Source organism: Henckelia pumila, chromosome 2 (genome assembly GCF_033568475.1).
Source record: "Henckelia pumila isolate YLH828 chromosome 2, ASM3356847v2, whole genome shotgun sequence".
In the NCBI taxonomy this organism is placed as follows: Eukaryota; Viridiplantae; Streptophyta; class Magnoliopsida; order Lamiales; family Gesneriaceae; genus Henckelia; species Henckelia pumila.
The window spans coordinates 136,900,634-136,920,564 of NC_133121.1; the positions used below are offsets into that span (position 1 = coordinate 136,900,634).

A 19,931-nucleotide genomic window follows, 5' to 3' on the forward strand; every position below is an offset into this window, starting at 1 on the left:
TTTTTTTTTCATTTCAAGTTTTTGTATTTTCATGTTTTTTTTTTCTTTTCTTTTTTTAAAACACAATTGGCTTTTATTATTTTTTAATTTATTCAATTTTATTTTTTTTTTTGCAAAAATTGTAGGGGCGACGAAAATTTTCGAAATCCCGATCCTTCCTGAATCGCATCTCATTCACATCCCTAAAGAACCACAACCCAAAATTTTCTCGAACCGAGTTTTTGCAATTTTTCTCGTCTAGATTAATATCGAAAGAGAGGTCGTGAATAAAACTTTATCCCGATGAGATTTTCGATCCCTCCTGAAATAATATTATAATATATTTTATTAATAATTTTAATAATATATTGAGCTAAATATTATTGTATTTCAACACATATAACAATTAACCGTCGACTTAATTCACGTTATTTTTTATTGTTGGAACGATCGTACATTAGAATCGCGAAATGATATTTTATTTTTGTGTCTTTTTTAAAAATTAAATTAACAATTTAATTAATTCATATTTATAAATATCTAATTAGATCAAATATTTAGAATAAAAGATGCAATTTGACTATCTATTTACTAAATTTATCCAATAATTTTTATCATAATATTTTATTAATAATTATATGATATATCGTATGATGTTCTTCTTTGAACAAAAAAACTTGAAGCATTATCATAAATATTTTAATATTATATGCTTTAAGTCGAATATTTATTTTATATTTAGATATAAATTTTTAAATAGCATTTTTTAAATAAATAATCACTTTTTGTGTTTTTTGAACGAAATCTTGAAAACGAAAAAAATTTCGAAATTTATTCTCCCTACCCGAGAGATCCCGAATATTCGTGGTTCGGAATATTCAAGTCTCAAAATATGTCGGGTTCGCGTTCTCGAATATTCAGCTCAGGTCCCAAAATTTCAGAATTTTCTCTTATTTATTGTAATTTAAAAAACTTGAATTGAAAAAGAAAAAAAAAATAGACGAGTTGAACATGTAGAAATTGGGCAAAAATTTTTTTAAAAAAAATAAAATTGGATTAAAAAATTGAAAAGGAAAATTGGATGAATTAGAAAATAAAAAATAAAGCCAATTTTGTTTTTTTGTTTTTTTTTTAAAAAACAAAATTGTCGAGTTAAAGAATTAAAAAAAACTACAAAACTTGGGGAAAAAAAAGAAGAGAAAACAAAGGGAAAAAAAAGGGGGAAAGGCATGTGGGCTGTGGAGGAAACGATGTAGCATCCCCTACTGTGGGATCCCCCCACAATAGGGGATCCTAATCCGTTCGAATACAGCCTCTAGGTAGTGAGAAAACAACAAAACGAAAAGCAAACCAGTGAAGGAACGCAACAGAAATCTCACGCAGAACCAGCTTACAAACATGGCTCGATTTGGGCAGAAACGACCATCAATAACTTAAGAGAAACATGGAGGAAAAAAACATGGAAATCAGCTGGAATCGAAGCAATAAAAATTAAGGGCAGACAGAATATTTATACATACATATTTGCCTCAGGCACTACTTATGGAAATCCCAACGCATCATCCTTCTAAACTAAAACTCAAACAGCTTCCTTCTCGTTCGATTTCACGGTGGCTGCTCACTAAAAAGCCCACAACGCAACAGAAACGAAGGGAAAAAATTGGTTTTGCCTCAAGCACTAACTTACGCTTAGAACCCAAGATAAATAACCTCAAGAAGACCAAAAATAAGCTGGAATCGAAGCGCATCCGCACTTGCAGGAATAGCCCTTGAGATGCAGCATCAACCACGAGATTCAGGCCTCTTTTTCTTAGATTCGAGGTTTAGATCGAAGCTAGGAGTCAAGAGTAAGGTGGAGGAGGGTCGACCAACTCGCTTCTTCCTTGTACAGCAACGACGGCGACAACTAGGAGTGGGTAGAAGAGGGGCGACGAGTTTGGGGATTTAGGGCTTCTCTCTCTTTCTTCGGCATGCAATGTATATATATTTGTAATGTTTATTTTTTGGTACAACGGTTTTTAAAAGGTTGTGATAACCTCAATAAAATCTGTCATAGACAATGGTTTTTTAAAACCGTTTTCTTTGAAAAATAAAAACGCGCTCATATACAACAGTTTATAAAAACTGTTGTGATAGACACAAAAAAGGCTAAAAACCGTTGTATATTACCCCTCAAACACAACGATTTTTTAAAAAAACTGTTGTATTTGATAAAGAAAAAAAAAGAGTAAAAATCCGTTGTCTTTGTAGTGTTGTCTATTACCATATTTGTTGCGTTGATATATTCAATCAATATCAAATAATCATGCAAGTGTGTAATTTTAGGGAACTCGAGATTCAAATCTATTTCGAATATTCATCCCTTTTCAATTCAATGTCAGCTTATACGTTTTTCTCAATTCAAAGGTGCTCCAAAATCTGGAAATATTATCAAAAGATTTATATCAAAATCTATACAATATATCACATAACAAACAAACAAACAAGGTAAAATCGTTACCAATTTCGATCAACTCTTTATCAATTCGAATTCTTCAAACTCTGAGTCCAACAACTCTCAAACAAATCTGAAATGAGATGCATATAAACTGAAGATCAATCCATACAACTCGAATCAATATCAAACTCAATCAATCCCCCAAAATTCAACAGTTCTCAAATCGGCGGTATAACGGTTAATATACGACCAACCGAAAAACAACAAACTCTGCACATCTATCAAATACAACTCATATCTATCTCAAATAATCCAAAACAACTCAAATAACAACAATATTCAACAGCCCCATTTTCAAATTTTCTTCAAAAATTTGCAACAATTCCAAACGTCTATCTTTTTCCGATCCGTCGTAGATATACTATTGTGACTAGCTCAAGAACACATATATCCAATCAAAATTAGATTCCAGCAACCAGGGGCGGAGCCAGGATTTAAAATTATCTGGGGTTGGCTCCGCCCGATGTTCAACTATAATTTAATACATTAAATTAAATAAAAAATCAATAGATGCTCTTTTGGTTTAAAAATTGAGTTGATGGTTTGCCTTTTCTTAATTCTCTGATTTACCCAACTGTAAATTCCAATAATTTCTAAAATTTTCAACAAATAATTATTTTTCAAATTTCACAATTATTCAACTTTCGGATATTTTTAACTAAAAAATCGCAATACAAGTCAATAATAATTGTATATCAATATTATCAAATATCGTAACCAAAAGATTATTTTTTAAAAATTTGCAACAATAGATTTTTAGACTAAAAATTCAAACTCGAAAAATTATAAATACACCATATTGTGTATTAAAAAAAAGGCAACACATTGTGTCCCAAAAGATATAAATAATGAATCAAATATATATTTAAATCATCTAAAATTTTTAAAATTTTTTTTATTTAAAACAATTTTTAATAGTTTGGTAGTTTAAAATCTTCTATTGATAAAGAAAAAATAAAGCCTAATCAATTAAATTTTACGGGTTTTCTATCCAATTATGTGAATAAATTGACACAAAAAACTAGCAAATAAATATTTCGAAAAAGATGTATTCAAATGGAAATTTGAAAAATGAAGGTCTTATTAGCTTATTAATTCAATTTAAAGGACTTTATGTTTATTTTATAAATGATGGAAGGGATAGATGAAATTTTTGTTTTGTAGCCTAATTTTATTTTTTAACCTAGGGCTACAAAACAAAAATAAAAAAAAGTCCATACTATTTTTTTTTAATTGAGGTGGGGCTGGAGCCCACCCTAGCCCAAGGGTGGCTCCGCCCCTGCCAACAACATCTCAAAATCACAACATGTTGGATCGAACTAAAACTTATGGTATAACGAAATCTTCGAAGCGGTGATCACAAATATATGTTCAACTTTGAAAGCTATCAGACGGATCAAGAAATATAGAAATTAGAGAAGGAAAATCAATGGAGGAAAGAAGAAGAAAAGGTGGACGGTTCCTTGGGGAAGAAATGCATGCACATACACGCTTATACATAAAATATAAGACAATGTGTCCTTTATAAGGAAATTTCAATTTAATCCCTGAATTTTTCAAAAATTGCAATTCAATTCTTGATCAAAGTTTAAAAACTTCCAATTCAATCCTTGAATTTCACTATCTCGGAATTTCAACATCAATCTAAGTTAATTTCAAATTAAGATAATTTTGGGGCGTTACAAATTTGTTTCCCAAAATTGATTTTGATAATAATGGTAGTTGTATCACGTTATGTGTAAGTACTAAATTGTATAAATCATCTTACAATTTTCCATATATGTGTCACGTTATGTGTAAGTACTAAATTGTATAAATCATCTTACAATTTTCCATATATATGCGCGCGTGCACACACACACACACATATGTATATATTTATTTATTTTTTTTATCCTTGATGATTTAATGATTATTGCATGATTTTTTTATATGATTTTCCTCAAGTAATATAATGATATCGATCATGAGCATTCTCTAGATATCTATATACATAGGCCTGATCGATCAAAACTTAAAATAAGATTAAAAATACAAGAGTTGCAGAACATATATATATACATATATACATACTGCAACTCCTATATTTCTGAAAAGATGAAATATGATTGATGAACTTAATCTGATATAAGTCATCATTTTGCATGCGTGCAATACCGAAAAGAATACATTGGTATTGGGTATATCCAGATGGGAAAATAATAAAGTTGGTATATATTGTTAATTTTAGAATCAAGATATTTCACAAAAAAAAAAAGAAAAAGAATAACCATATCTTGAATCTTGCACAAATTAATGATATCGGTCTCAAATGAATGACATGAATCCCTTTGATTTTATAAAGATGCAATATAATATAACATCTTTGTAATATTAATTAATTCCATCAGATTTGGTGTTTTAAATGTCCTCATACATGTATAAAAGAAAAGAACATAAACTAAATATATACATACAAGCATAGAAAAATGCCTTATCATTCGGTCACACAAGTCTTCTTAATCCTCTTCTTCTTCACACAAGTTTTGTGCATGTCAAATAGCAACAAAAATCTTGCTTTGATACAACAAGTGTGCCAAAAAACACATAATCATAGCATGTGTATTTTTTCTTTAAAATCCGATCCTCGTGGTCTCAATGCCGGGTTGAAAGATCTTGTTGTTATTATGATGGACACTACATTAGTCAAGGCAATAAAAATCTCAAAACTTATCGACAAATTGAACAAAACCGCGTCTGATCCAATTATCAGATCATGCTTTGGCGGATGTAGTTTGGTCTATGGTGTATCTATAGAAGATCTCAAAAAGGCAATACATACTTTTGAGTTGAGTTCTTATAAAGAATCATATGACTATCTTGGTTTTGCTGAACAGGCGCCGAGAGATTGTGAAGAAGTTTTTTCCGAACCACCATGGATACGCAAGTCTCCATTGACAGCCACCAATGCCTACATGCTTTCTTTGATTACAATTGCAGAAGACATTCTATCGATTTTCATGAAGCATAAGTCACTATGACTTTATTTAATTACTTGATCGATCTTAATGTTATTTTAAGTTTTGTACTTTTACGATTTATTTTTGCAACTCCTGTATTTCTGAATCTTATTTTAAGTTTTGATCGATATATCTTTGATGTTGTTTTAAGTTTTGGAAGTTTAGATTATTTTATTTGTAACTTTTGTTTGAAACTCCTTTTAATTTATTAAATTTTTTTATTTTTTCCATTAATTAGTTGTAATTTTATTATTTATAATAAACACCAAATGAAAATAATGAAGAAGTTCATCACAAAAAAGTGTGTAATATAATTTTAAGTTTAATAATATAATATGTAATTATCAAATTATAAGATTTATTTTATGCTTCTCGAATCAATTCAGTTTAATAATATATCATGTAAATATTTAATTATATATATGTCTGCTGTGCCCGTAAGTTCACGGTGCCAAGTTTTAATATATGATGAGTAGAGTATCGTTCCCACGAGAATTAAAAATTTATATTCACACTAAATACTGTAATTAAAATAATCTCAACTTTTTTTAGAAAATCAAAGTTTAAAATTCAATAAACTAAAATAAAATAAAATAAAATAAAATAAAATAAATCCAAAATTTTAGGGATGGATTTGGGTACACGATCTGAGACGGGTTCTAGATACAAGATATCACTCAATTTTCATTCATGCAAATCATATCAATTGATTATAACATTTATTCCAATTTATAGGCCAAGAACCCTTAATTGTTATTTACTGTCTCTTTCGAGCGCTGAGTAAATGTTATTATTCTAATGCTAATTTCATTCTAATGCTAATTTCAATATCCCTATCAGAAATCAAACAATAAAATAATTTAATCAAGTTCTATGGTTCTCTTTCAATGACCTCAAAAGAACTTGTAAGCCTCTCGAACTCTACAAAAATCCTAGGTTGTGTTTTCCTGATCCTATTCAAAATCGCCTCTCCCGAATGCCAGATTTCAAATAAATATAACAATTCAACTATTGATCAAGTAATTGAAAGATAATCAAAGCAGGAATACACAAATAAATTAATTAATTCCACCAGATTTGATGTTTTAAATTTCCTCTTACATGTATAAAAAAAATAACATAAACTAAATATATACATACAAGCATAGAAAAATGCCTCATCATTCGGTCACACAAGTCTTCTTAATCCTCTTCTTCTTCACACAAGTTTTGTGCAAGTCAATTAGCAACAAAAATCTTGCTTTGATACAGCAAGTGTGCCAGAAAACACATAATCCTAACGTGTGAATTTCTTCCTTAAAATCCGATCCTCGTGGTCTCAATGCCGGCTTGAAAGATCTTGTTGTTATTATGATGGACATTACATTAATGAAGGCAATAAAAATCTCAGAATTTATCGACAAATTGAACAAAACCGCTTCTGATCCAATTATCAGATCATGCTTTAACGAATGTAGTGTGTTCTATGAGGTATCTATAGAAGATTTCCCAAATGCAATAAATGCCTTTGAGTCGAGTTCTTATGAAGATACATATGATTTTCTTGGTTTTGGTGAAAAAACACCGAGAAGTTGAGAGGAAGTTTTTTCCGAGCCACCAAGGACACGAAAGTCTCTATTGTCAGCCACCAATATATTCTTTCTTTGATTATAATTGCAGAAGATATTCTATCGATTTTCATGAAGCATTAGTCACTATGACTTTGTTTAATCATTCGATCGATCTTAATGTTATTTTAAGTTTTGGACTTTAGATTATTTTATTTACGATTTTTGTTTTCAACTCCAGTATTTCTGAATCTTATTTTAAGTTTTGATCGATCTTTAATGTTGTTTTAAGTTTTGGAAGTTTCGATTATTTTATTTACAATTTTTTTTTTGCAACTCCTCGTATTTCTTAATCGGAAGATGAGAAAATTAAAGTGCCCTTGATGATACTATAAAATTGATAAATTATGGAAGAAATTAGAAATGCGAGAATCTTAGTGATTAAACTGCATAATAATCAATATATATAAGATACATATTTGCTAAATTTAATGTATAGCACAAAATATATTGTAGTATTAATTAAGTGATATTTTAACATCTATAATATATATAGTAAGTTATACTATTTTATAAAGGTTGAGTTTCTTCTAGTAAATATTTTTTGGTGTATCATGATTCATAGCACACCAAAAATCATCTTCTAATTCTATCTTTTTTTGTCCACATTTTTTCTCAGCTTCTTTTTCCTCCTAACCTATTCCACTTTTTCTTCAACCAATCTATAACATGCTTGATTCTATAATTAATTTCACACGTATATATCTCAAATGTCAATTTGATTATATTAACATATTAAATTTATATTATGTTCTCAATAATTAATTTTTAAATACTAAATAATACATTATTATGTAAATAAAAACTCATAAAATGTTTATAAATTATATCACATAGTCAACTGTGTGTGTTGTAGCTCAGTTATATCTTACAAGATTAAGTTGCTAATCATGTTCAGATTTAATAAAACATGATTAAGGGATTTGAATACGATCAACCAGACCAAAGAATTGAGTCCAAAATGCCCAAAAAATTGTCAATGGGCTTATTTGGGCTCGGGCAGTTTGGAGGGTACGAACCAGAACAGAGCCACCGATGGAGTTCGGAAGCAACAGACGAGTTCGGAACGTCCGAACGAAGATCGGATCGTCTCAACCCCATGCACGTGGCCAGAAGGGTTGCACACGCAGCTACATGCAGGGAGATCGGAGTCTCCGAGGTGGGATCGAAGCGTCCGATCTCATCCGTTTGAGATGTGGCATCCATGCAAGGATCGGAGCGTTCAATCTCAGGCCTATAAATAGGGGACGAGGGTATCTCATTTTGATGCATCCTATCTTTTCCTTGCCCATGTTAGCTCAATTTTAAGAGCTTTTGGGTACTCTTATTTTAAAAGTTGGAGTAGGTAGTAGTTTTTATATAACGGATAGTGTCCGCAGTAGTATCTAGGCGGCGGAGCTCTGGAGAGGCGTCCAGGGGTCGTAGCTAGGCTATGCCAAGGCTCTGGGGCACGCGACATTAGCGGAATGACGACGGACGAAGGTACGACTTTGGTTCTCTATATTAAATATGGAATAGACTATAGTTAAATTAAGGCTTTTAGAGCCTAGTAGATGATGTTGACATGTTAGATAATACATGATATTTATGCATTGTAGCGCTGCATGATAGACTTGGACCTATATGGGAGCTTCTATGATATGCCTTAGTAAGGTACGAAAGTATTATTCGAGATATCCAAATTGAGTATGCATGTATTATGTATTTGCATGTATTATATGATTGCACGTTTTATATGTCTTTATATACAGCATGTCATGAGTGTATGTTGCATACATGAGCATATTGAGCCTTTAATTTACCTTAGAGGTATCCTGTAGTAGAGCGATCACCATATGAGTTGGGGATGGTTGGATACGTATGTCTTGTGTCAGGTCACCGAGATGGTTGGACACTTGTACTAGTATCAGATCACCATTATCCACTGGGTATATGAGTCACTGATAAGTGCATTTTGTGTGCTTTATTTCATGTTATTTTTATGTCTATTTTATGTGCATTCATATTGTTTTTATGTGTTTTTATGTGTTTTAGTACATGTGTGTATATTTCACTCTCCCGGTTGATTTTGTAGGAAAATAGATTTTTGAAGAGTGAATTACGGAGCAGCTTTGGTCAAAAATTTATATTTTATGTAGGGAGATTCAAATCCGATCTTCACCAATCAAAATGAAGTTCAAGATGTTTTGAAGCTGCTGTCCAAATTTCAGCTCGATCCGACGGCTAGAACTCAAGTTATGAATTTTTCAAAATCATCGCGCGGAGCAGGTTGAAACATGCGCTGATAAGTGAAGTTGTAGCGCGTTTGCACAAAAGTTTAGCATAACAAGAGGCGCAAATGCGCAATGGAGGATGTGAACAGCGCTATAGTTTGTGCAAAAGAATTGTTTGCACTACATGTAGTGCAAACAAAGATGAAGAAGCGCAAACGCCCATGGATGAGAAGAGATTAGCGCTTAAGTTGCGCTGTTGGCTGCTGAAGGAAGCGCGATAGTGCATGATTGATGGTGTTCAGCGCTAGTGGATGCGCAATCGCGCAAGGAAAGATGGGAACCACGCAAGTCTGTGTGTGAATTATTTCTTCGGGAAGAAACATGCAAGTCTGTGTGTGAATTATTTCTTCGGGCAGAAACATGCTCGCTCGAGCGAGAAATACGGGAGCAGAAATCTTCGAAACAGAGAGTCTCTCGCTCGAGCGAGAGGTTGTGCTCGTTCGAGCGCGACGTCCAGAATAAGAAAAATTTAGAATTTTGGAAATTAAAAATTCTTATTTTACGGGCTATTTTTCATGGGCTTTTTAAACTCGTATTTAAGGGACTTATTCAGACGGGGGAAGAGGATTCATCAGGGTTCCAACACGCAGAGAATGCAGAGGGTGGCTTCAAAGCTTGGGAGAAGATTTCTACACTTTTTCTTCTTCTGTTCTTCTTTATTTTTATTTATTGAATTATAATTTCAATTATTGAGTAGTTTGTTTTCAACCAAGACTGCGTGATTGGGCCGAACAAATTCATACAGAAAACTTGGATGTTTGTTTGGGATTTTTTAGAGTTGATTTTATTTTATTGATTGTCAGATTTATATTTTTCTTGTGAATAGTCTGATCAACTGTTTGCTTGCATGTTAATCGATTCCAAGTCGACAGAGGAGATTTTGATTTCGATCACTCTGATAATTAACACATGGTAAAACCGACTAGAAATAGAATTCGGTTTCAGTGTGCGGTTTGGGTGTAAACTGAATTTTCATAAATATTCAATGCATTCAAATTTGATTAGAATTACGAAAGATTAATCTGTCAATATTCGAGTAGGTTTGATTGTTCTAGAAATAGACCTTTGAACAAGATAGGAGAATTCCCGTGATCTAAGATTAAATCTGAGTCCTGAATCAACTACATGTTACATGATTTGTTTGGTACCTACGTGTGTCTTGGTTGTCTCGTTTTAATTATTTTTATCTTCAGTTATTTTAATTCTTATTTCTTAACAGTTTTTATTTTATTTTCTTATTTTATTTAAATCAAATTGCTTTTTATTACTTCTAACGTGTGCTAATATTTTTGATAGTAAAACAAACACTTTAAGCATAAAAGCTATTACATTTGACTTAAAAAGTAATATTTTTTTAATTTCAAATTTGAATATATTATAATTAATAATTTTGATAGAAACATTAATACTTTTAACATAAAACTAATACGTTTGACTTAAAAAATAATATTTTTAATTTAAAATGTGATGCTTTTTTTTTTGTCAAATTAGCATACGTTAAAAGTAATACTTTAAACATAAAAATTAATATTTTCTTATGTCAAACTTTCATACGTTAGAAAGTAATAATTTTGAAAAAAAAAGCTAATACTTTTGACTTAAAAAGTTGTAGTAACCCAGATTCCATTTTAAGATAATAATATGTTAAACATGATTTATGGTTGGTAATTAACCAATTCCGGGGCTTAATCGGACTTCAGAATCAAGAATTGGATTTTCATTTTCTGAGCCAGTTCGGACGGTCCGAAGAAGACTCCAGACGGCCCGAACTCAGCACACCGGGGGCTCCGAAGGTGAGCTTGTTGACTTTGGAGTTAAGGCAAGTTCGGACGATCCGAAGTAGGATCGGACGGCCCGAACTTCACCTGTGCCAAGTAGGCAGGATTACTCAGCCATGGTTTTTGACAAGTGTCGAATTTAGGACACTTCGGATGACCCGAAGTGGTGATCGGACGGTCCGAACTCGACGTGTCTCGCATGCAGGCAGTGAGTTGGATCGGACGATCCGAACCCCAGTTCGGAGGGCCCGAACTTGACCAGAAATTTTCCTATAAATAGGACTCATTCGGTTTCAATTTGAATTACAAATTTCCGAGTTTTCTTCTCCAGTTTTATAGTGTGAGTTATACACTTGAGGGCCATATCGGTTATAATCGAGGTTCTGAAATAACCAAGGTGTGGTTATAGTCATCCGGGACCAGCGACTCCAAAGGGCTATCTACGGACGAAGGTATGGTCTGAGAATCTATTTAAGTTTTGGGAGTACTTATTAGCTTAGTTAAGGCTTATAGAACTTATGTAGTGATACGGTGAACTTTTGAATATAGGCTTGGAACCTAGGATCTACTATACTTGAACTAGCTTAGAGGTACGTACACATTGACTGAGATTGCCAGCGAGTATACATGTTTATATGTTGCATTTATTTGGCATTATTATATGGCATGATATATGATTTACTGTTTTCCATATTCATATGTCATGTGCATATACACGTTGAGCCTATACCTTGTTATACCTGATTATAGAGCCTATACATGTAGATAAATGTATAGCTTAATTTACACCTATACACAATATTATCATTATACAGAAAGAGGAAATCAAGGCAATAAAAATTGATGTTAATACATTAATAATCTACATACATTATTTTTGGGGCTACACAAGAAATTTTCAGCCGTTGAAAAACATCCCAAAACTTTCAACTATTCTCAGAGAGAAAGGAATTGAAGGCAGTAAATAATTGAACATAAAAATGGTTGCTTTAACTATAATTGGGTATCAATTATTATTATTATTATTTTTAAAAAAAATCCCTTATAACTAATTTTACAAACCAATGATGTGAAAATGCAAAAGATTATTATTACCCACTCTCTCATTTTTGTAAAGATGTATAGTTTAAATTACACCTATACATTTATCTACATGTTCTATTATTTCACTAGTTTAACTTTTTTTCATGAATCGAACTTTCATTCAAATTAAGAAAACTATCTAATTAACCGATGAATTGAAAATAATTGAACATAAAAATGGCTGCTTTAAACAAATTGGTATCAATTATTATTTGTTTGAAAAGACCTTATTTACTAATTTTACAAACGAATTACTTAATATTGATGAAACCCGATCTCTCTCTTTTCTTTCCTTTTTCTTTTTTTCTTTTTCTTTGTTTCTTTGTTTCTTTGTTTCTTTCTTTGTTTTGTTTTTTTTAAAAAAAAGAATATGTCTAGCTTAATTTACACCTATACACAATATTATCATTATGCAGAAAGAGGAAAACAAGACAATAAAAATTGATGTTAATACATTAACAAGCAACCCTTTAACATTAATACATACATGTATTTTTGTGGCTACACATAAAATTTTCAGCCGTTGAAAAACATCCCAAACCTTTCAACTATTCTCAGAGAAAGGAATTGAAGGCAGTAAATAATTGAACATAAAAATGGTTAATTAGCTTTAACTATAATTGGGTATCAATTATTATTATTTTTTTAAAAATCCCTTATAACTAATTTTACAAACCAATGACTTGAAAATGCAACAGATTATTATTACCCGGTCCACTCTCTCATTTTTGTAAAGATTTTAATTTACACCTATACATTTATCTACATGTTCTATTATTTCGCTAGTGTAACTTTTTTTCCATCAATCGAACTTCCATTCAAATTAAGAAAACTAGCTAAACCGATGAATTGAAAATAATTGAACATAAAAATGGCTGCATTAAACAATTTGGTATCAATTATTTTTTTTAAAGAATTATATTTATAAAAATTCTTGACTTAACATCACCCTCTAGCTGCCCCCGATGTCAAGACCCAAGTCCCGAGTATGTATAAAACATAAATATATAAACAAACATTAATTTATTTTTTAAATTCCATATCTCCTCAAATGTCTACATTTCATTCACAATGTTTCGTATTTTTTTGCGTTCAAAAATTACAATTTTTTGTATTGGAAGCTAGACAATTGTCCATTTATACAAGAAGAGTTTAAATCACACATGCATATAAATATATACATTAATTATTGATCATAAAAATCAATCCGTTGAAAAACTACAAATAATTTATGATAGTTTTTCAGAAATGGGAAACCTATACTTGCAACTATTCTCGAAAAAATTAATATAGTATGTCTGCACTTTAAAAGTAATTAATAAATAATACTGAAATTAAATTGACGCAAGTCGATTTAATCAATTAGTGCCACGAAATACATGTTCTTCAAAACTTCATCATTGTTCAAGCATGGAAAATAAAATAAACGCCCATGCATTAATTAGCCAATGAATTAAACCGGACATACACATATAGACACACACGTACACTGTATATAGTTCAGCCATGCTTGCATCAAACTGTTTAATGATACATTTAATTCATGAATTTAATTTAGTAAAAGATTAAAAAAACTTATATAATATAATATGAACAGAATTTGAGAATCAGGTTGGAATTTTAAAAAAACTTATATAATATTTTTTTTGTGGGTAGTAAAACATATTACAAAATTAAAAGATTTTATTGATAAAATATTAATGCTTCCTCTAATAGTAACGAAATGGAGCGAGAGTGTAATAATTAAAACATGAGCACGTTCTGGTGCAGAGCCATTGGTTCATTGTTCCAATATATATATTAAGAAAACTTCTCGTAATGATTTGTTACTATTTATTTTTTCATCTTCGTCGTTATACAGAAAGAGGAAATCAAGGCAATAAAAATTGATGTTAATACATATATGTATTTTTGGGGCTACACAAAAAATTTTCAGCCGTTGAAAAACATCCCAAACCTTTCAACTATTCTCAGACAAAGAAATTGAAGGCAAAAAATAATTGAACATAAAAATGGTTGCTTTAAATATAATTGGGTATCAATTATAATTTTTTTTTAAAAAAAATTCCTTTATAACTAATTTTACGAACCAATGATTTGAAAATGCAAAAGATTATTATTACCCACTCTCACATTTTTGTAAAGATGTCTAGTTTAATATACACCTATACATTTATCTACATGACGTTCTATTATTTCACTAGTGTAACTTTTTTCCATCAATCGAACTTCCATTCAAATTAAGAAAACTAGCTAAACCGATGAATTGAAAATAATTGAACATAAAATGGCTGCATTAAAAAATTTGGCATCAATTATTTTTTTTTAAAAAAAAAACCTTAATTACTAATTTTACAAATGAATTACTTAAAAATGTTGAACCTGGTCTCTATCTGTTCTTTTCTTTTTTTTCTTTCTTTGTTTTGTTTTTGTTTTTAAAAAGAATATGTCTAGCTTAATTTAAATATATACATTATTATCTACATATTCTATTATTGCATTAATGTAACCTTTTCCATCAATGTAACTTTCGTTCAAATAAAGAAAAACTAGCTAAACCAATGGAATATTCATGAACCTTAACCTTGTTGAGTCGATAATTATTTTGCCTATATAAATGCATGCAACAATTCATTAGTTCATATATCACATTATATGCTTATTAGTTAATGAATTGAAGTTGAGCGCGTGTAGCTTGTGTGAATTAACGACTTGAGTACGTAGCAGCTGAAGCAGTGAAGAGTAATTAAGTATCTGATCAATCGAAAGGTTAAGTATTTAATTATATCAGTGTTTGTTCCTAGTTAAACTTAACATTTCTGGCACACAAATTTTCGATCTTAGTTCAATATTTGTTTGAGTTTTTAAGTTTTAGTAGTGTATATTAATTCGTCTAAAAAATTGAACTTAAGCATATAACACTCTGTATTCTTAAGCAATTATGAAATCAATCATGAATGTGAATCTACTTTGCATGATGGTTAATTACCTAGCTGCCTCGTCTTCGTGATGATCATCAACTGTGCATTAGCACAATCGATGATGACTTTGATCGTGTCGAAAGACGGACGCTGAAATTTCACGACAATTGCTGAAGCCGTTGCCGCAGCTCCGAACAACAGTTCCCAAAGGACTGTCATCGAAATAAAAAAAGGTGTTCATTACGAAAACATCATTGTTAGCAAAGAAAAAACTAATATATATATATCTTACGTAGGTGATGGAATGAACCTCACCATAATATCTGGTCATAAAAACGCTAACATGAGCTTGCAAACTTGGGAAACAACGACTGTACGTAAGTAGTTTCATAAAATAAAAAAGGAATTAATTAAACCGAAGCTAGCTAGCTATGAAACTACTTACGGACAGTCGCTGTTTCCCAAGTATGCAACCTCATGATGTTAGCGTTTTTCTGAGCTGATATTATGGTGAGGTTCATTCCATCACCTACGAAACATATATTAGTTTTTTCTTTGCTAACAATGATGTTTTCGTAATAAACACCTTTTTTTATTTCGATGGCAGGCCTTTGGGGACTGTTGTTCGGAGCTGCGGCGACGGCTTCGGCAATTGTCGTGAAATTTCCACGCCCGTCTTTTGACACGATATATCAAAGTCATCATCGATTGTGCTAATGCACAGTTGATGATCATCACGAATACGAGGCAGCTAGGTTATAACCATCATGCAAAGTAGATTCACATTCATGATTGATTTCATAATTGCTTCCTGCATGATAATTAAGAATATACAGTGTTATATGCTTAAGTTAAATCGCAAAGTCAATCAGCAACAAAAATGTTGCTTTGATACAGCAAGTGTGCATGTCAGAAAACACATAATTACAGTGTGTGTTTCTTCTTTAAAATCCGATCCCCGTGGTCTCAATGCCGACTCAAAAGATCTTGCAGTGATTATGATGGACTTGACATTAGTCAACGCAATCAAAATTCCGAAACTTATAGACAAATTGAACAAAGCCGCGTCTGATCCAATTATCAGATCATGCTTTAACGTATGCAGTACCTTCTATGATGTATATACATGAGATCTCCAAATGGCAATACATGCTTTCTTTTATTACAATTGCAGAAGACATTCTATATATCGATTTTCATGAAGCATAAGTCACTATGACTTTATTTAATTATTTGATCGATCTTAATTTTATGTTAAGTTTTGGAGTTTAGATTATTTTATTTACGATTTTTGTTTGCAACTCCTGTATTTCTCAATCTTATTTTAAGTTTTGATCGAATTTAATGTTGTTTTAAGTTTTGGAAGTTTCAATTATTTTATTTACAATTTTTGTTTGCAACTCCTCGTATTATGGAAGAAAGACGAAATGCGAGAATTTTGGTAATTGATTTGCATAAGAATCGAAATATATAAAATACGAGATATGCTAAATTTAATTTATAGCACAAAATATGTTGTAGTATTAAGTGAGATCTAAACATATAGCACAAATTATTGGTTCGTTGTTCCAATATATATATTAAAAAAACTTCTCGTAATGATTTGTTACTATTTATTTTTCCATCTTCATCGTTATACAGAAAGAGGAAATCAAGGCAATAAAAATTGATGTTAATACATATATGTATTTTTGGGGCTACACAAAAAAATTTCAGCCGTTGAAAAACATCCCAAACCTTTCAACTATTCTCAGACAAAGAAATTGAAGGCAAAAAATAATTGAACATAAAAATGGTTGCTTTAAATATAATTGGGTATCAATTATTATTTTTTTTTAAAAAAAATTCCTTTATAACTAATTTTACGAACCAATGATTTGAAAATGCAAAAGATTATTATTACCCACTCTCACATTTTTGTAAAGATGTCTAGTTTAATATACACCTATACATTTATCTACATGACGTTCTGTTATTTCACTAGTGTAACTTTTTTCCATCAATCGAACTTCCATTCAAATTAAGAAAACTAGCTAAACCGATGAATTGAAAATAATTGAACATAAAAATGGCTGCATTTAACAATTTGGTATCAATTATTATTTGTTTTAAAAAAAACCTTAATTACTAATTTTACAAATGAATTACTTAAAAATGTTGAACCTGGTCTCTATCTGTTCTTTTCTTCTTTATTTGTTTTTTTGTTTTAAAAAGAATATGTCTAGCTTAATTTACATCTATACATTATTATCTACATATTCTATTATTTCATTAACGTAACTTTTTCCATCAATGTAACTTTCGTTCAAATAAAGGAAAACTAGCTAAACCAATGGAATATACATGAACCTTAACCTTGTTGAGATAATATAATTATTTTGCCTATATAAATGCATGCAACAATTCATTAGTTCATATCACATTATATGCTTATTAGTTTAATTAATTGAAGTTTTGAGTCGTGTAGCTTGTGTGAATTAACAACTTGAGTACGTAGCAGCTGATCAAAAAGTTAAGTATTAATATCTGTGTTTGTTATAGTTAAACATAACATTTCATTCCGACGCACAAATTTTCTTAGTTCAATATTTGTTTGAGTTTTTCAGTTTTTTAGTAGTGTATATTAATTCGTCAAAAAAATTGAACTTAAGCATATATATAACACTGTATATTGTTAATTAACATGCAGGAAGCAATTATGAAATCAATCAAGATGAATCTACTTTGCATTATGGTTACCTGCCTCGTCTTCGTGATGATGATCAACCGTGCACAATCGATGATGACTTTGATTGTGTCGAAAGACGGGCGTGGAAATTTCACGACAATTGCCGAAGCCGTCGCCGCAGCTCCGAACAAAAGTCCCCAAAGGACTGTCATCAAAATAAAAACTGGCATTTACTACGAAAACATCATTGTTAGCAAAGAAAAAACTAATATATGTTTCGTAGGTGATGGAATGAACCTCACCATAATATCAGGTCATAAAAACGCTAACATCATGAGGTTGCACACTTGGGAAACAGCGACTGTCCGTAAGTAGTTTCATAGCTAGCTAGCTAGCTTCGGTTTAATTAATTCCTATTTTTTTTAAAAAAATTTATTTCCAACTATTGTTTATATAAACTTAATAATTCGGTAATTAAATTTTATTGATTCAGAAATCAGAGGTTATGGATTCATTGCAAAATATATAACCTTCGAAAACACAGCGGGTCCAGAAATGAAGCAGGCTGTGGCTCTGGCCAGCTATGGCGACCACTCAGCATTCTACAGATGTCGGTTCCGCGGGTATCAAGACACGTTGAATCCCGAGTCTTATACCCAGTTCTACAAGGAGTGTGAAGTTCACGGTACCATCGATTTTATATTCGGCAACGCAAAGGTTCTCTTCCAAAACTGCCGCATCTACGCACGCAAGGCATTACCGGAGCAATCAAACACCATCACCGCACATGGCAGAGAGGCCGCAAATGAGGATACCGGCACTGTTATGCAGAATTGCAACTTTTCAGGGACAGATGATTTGAACGTGAAGACATATTTAGGGCGACCATGGAAAAGTCATTCCAGAACGGTCATCATGCAAAGTCTTCTGGGAAAACTGATCGAACCAAGGGGATGGCTGGAGTGGCCAGAATCAGTTAGCAGCTTAGACAATGTGTATGATGCAGAATTCGATAACCACGGACCTAGTGCTGCAACTAAGAACCAGAGAGCTAACTGGTCGCAGTTATCGACCACAGAGCTGAGGCTGTTAAGTTTACGGCCAGGAACTTCATTGATAGTGAAAATTGGATTAAATCCACTGGAATTCCATATTACCCTGACTTGTTGTAACTTTTTAATTAATTTGTTTCCTTCCTGATATATATATATATAGAATTATTTTATTTAATTTGTGATTCGTATCTATCATTTCAATATTTCTTACATGCAACTACGACATTGATTTGGTTTGGCCGAAATATATATTTATAATATTTAAAGATGAAATATGATTGATGGGCTTGATCTGATAAGTCATAAGTCGTCATGATCGGTTCTGTGAAACCCCGGATTTTTAGAATTTATATTTTTATTCGTGGTATAATTATATATTCCGAGATAATTTTGGAGATAGAGTATATATATTCAGATTTTATTAATTTGAGATAATTAGTATACAAATAAGGTAAGAGATCTAGATTTATAGGGAAACAAATCTTGAGAAATGAAAATTTTATACAAACTTGTAATATCAAGATTTTTTCTATCTTAAGCTAATTTTTTTGTGCCTATAAATAGAGGAGCAAGCCGTTTGAAAATCACACTTAAATCTTCTAGATCTATTTCTTCTCTATATTTTCGAAGCAAGGCAGCAAGTTTGCTTAGGAATTTTTACCCTTTTTATTCCCTATTTTCGAGAAAGCAAATCTGTTACCTAAAGTCATAGCTTGGTCCACTTTCTTTCCTTCTTTCTTTTTGATTTTGAGGTGACCAACTTGTGTCAGAATCTATTTGTGAAATTAGAAAAGAGAGATTAAGTTGGAAGCCTTCGAGAATTAGGAATAAAATAATAAGAAATTTCCTAAAAGTTTGACCAAGGATTCCTCCTTCATGTTCGAGAATTCAAGGATCAATTTTCGAGAAGTTTTGTTCGAATTCGAAGTTTGCTTCACCGATTCAAGTTTTTGGTCTCTCACGTGTATATTCAGTAAGTGGGCTTATGTTTTAAAATATAATGTATGATTTAAAATTTTGATCGTTCATGATATTCTTTCGAATTTTGCTATGTAATTCTTATTCTTGATA

General features: G+C 31.3%; 1 long non-coding RNA gene across 1 annotated transcript; it reads left to right on the forward strand.

The window, feature by feature from the left end:
- The first annotated feature begins 17,573 nt into the window (after positions 1–17,573).
- Positions 17,574–19,035, forward strand: LOC140885361 (uncharacterized). Its single transcript, XR_012150890.1, has 2 exons — positions 17,574–17,648; positions 17,827–19,035. It is a non-coding gene; the product is annotated as an uncharacterized lncRNA (long non-coding RNA).
- The last annotated feature ends 896 nt before the right edge of the window (positions 19,036–19,931 follow it).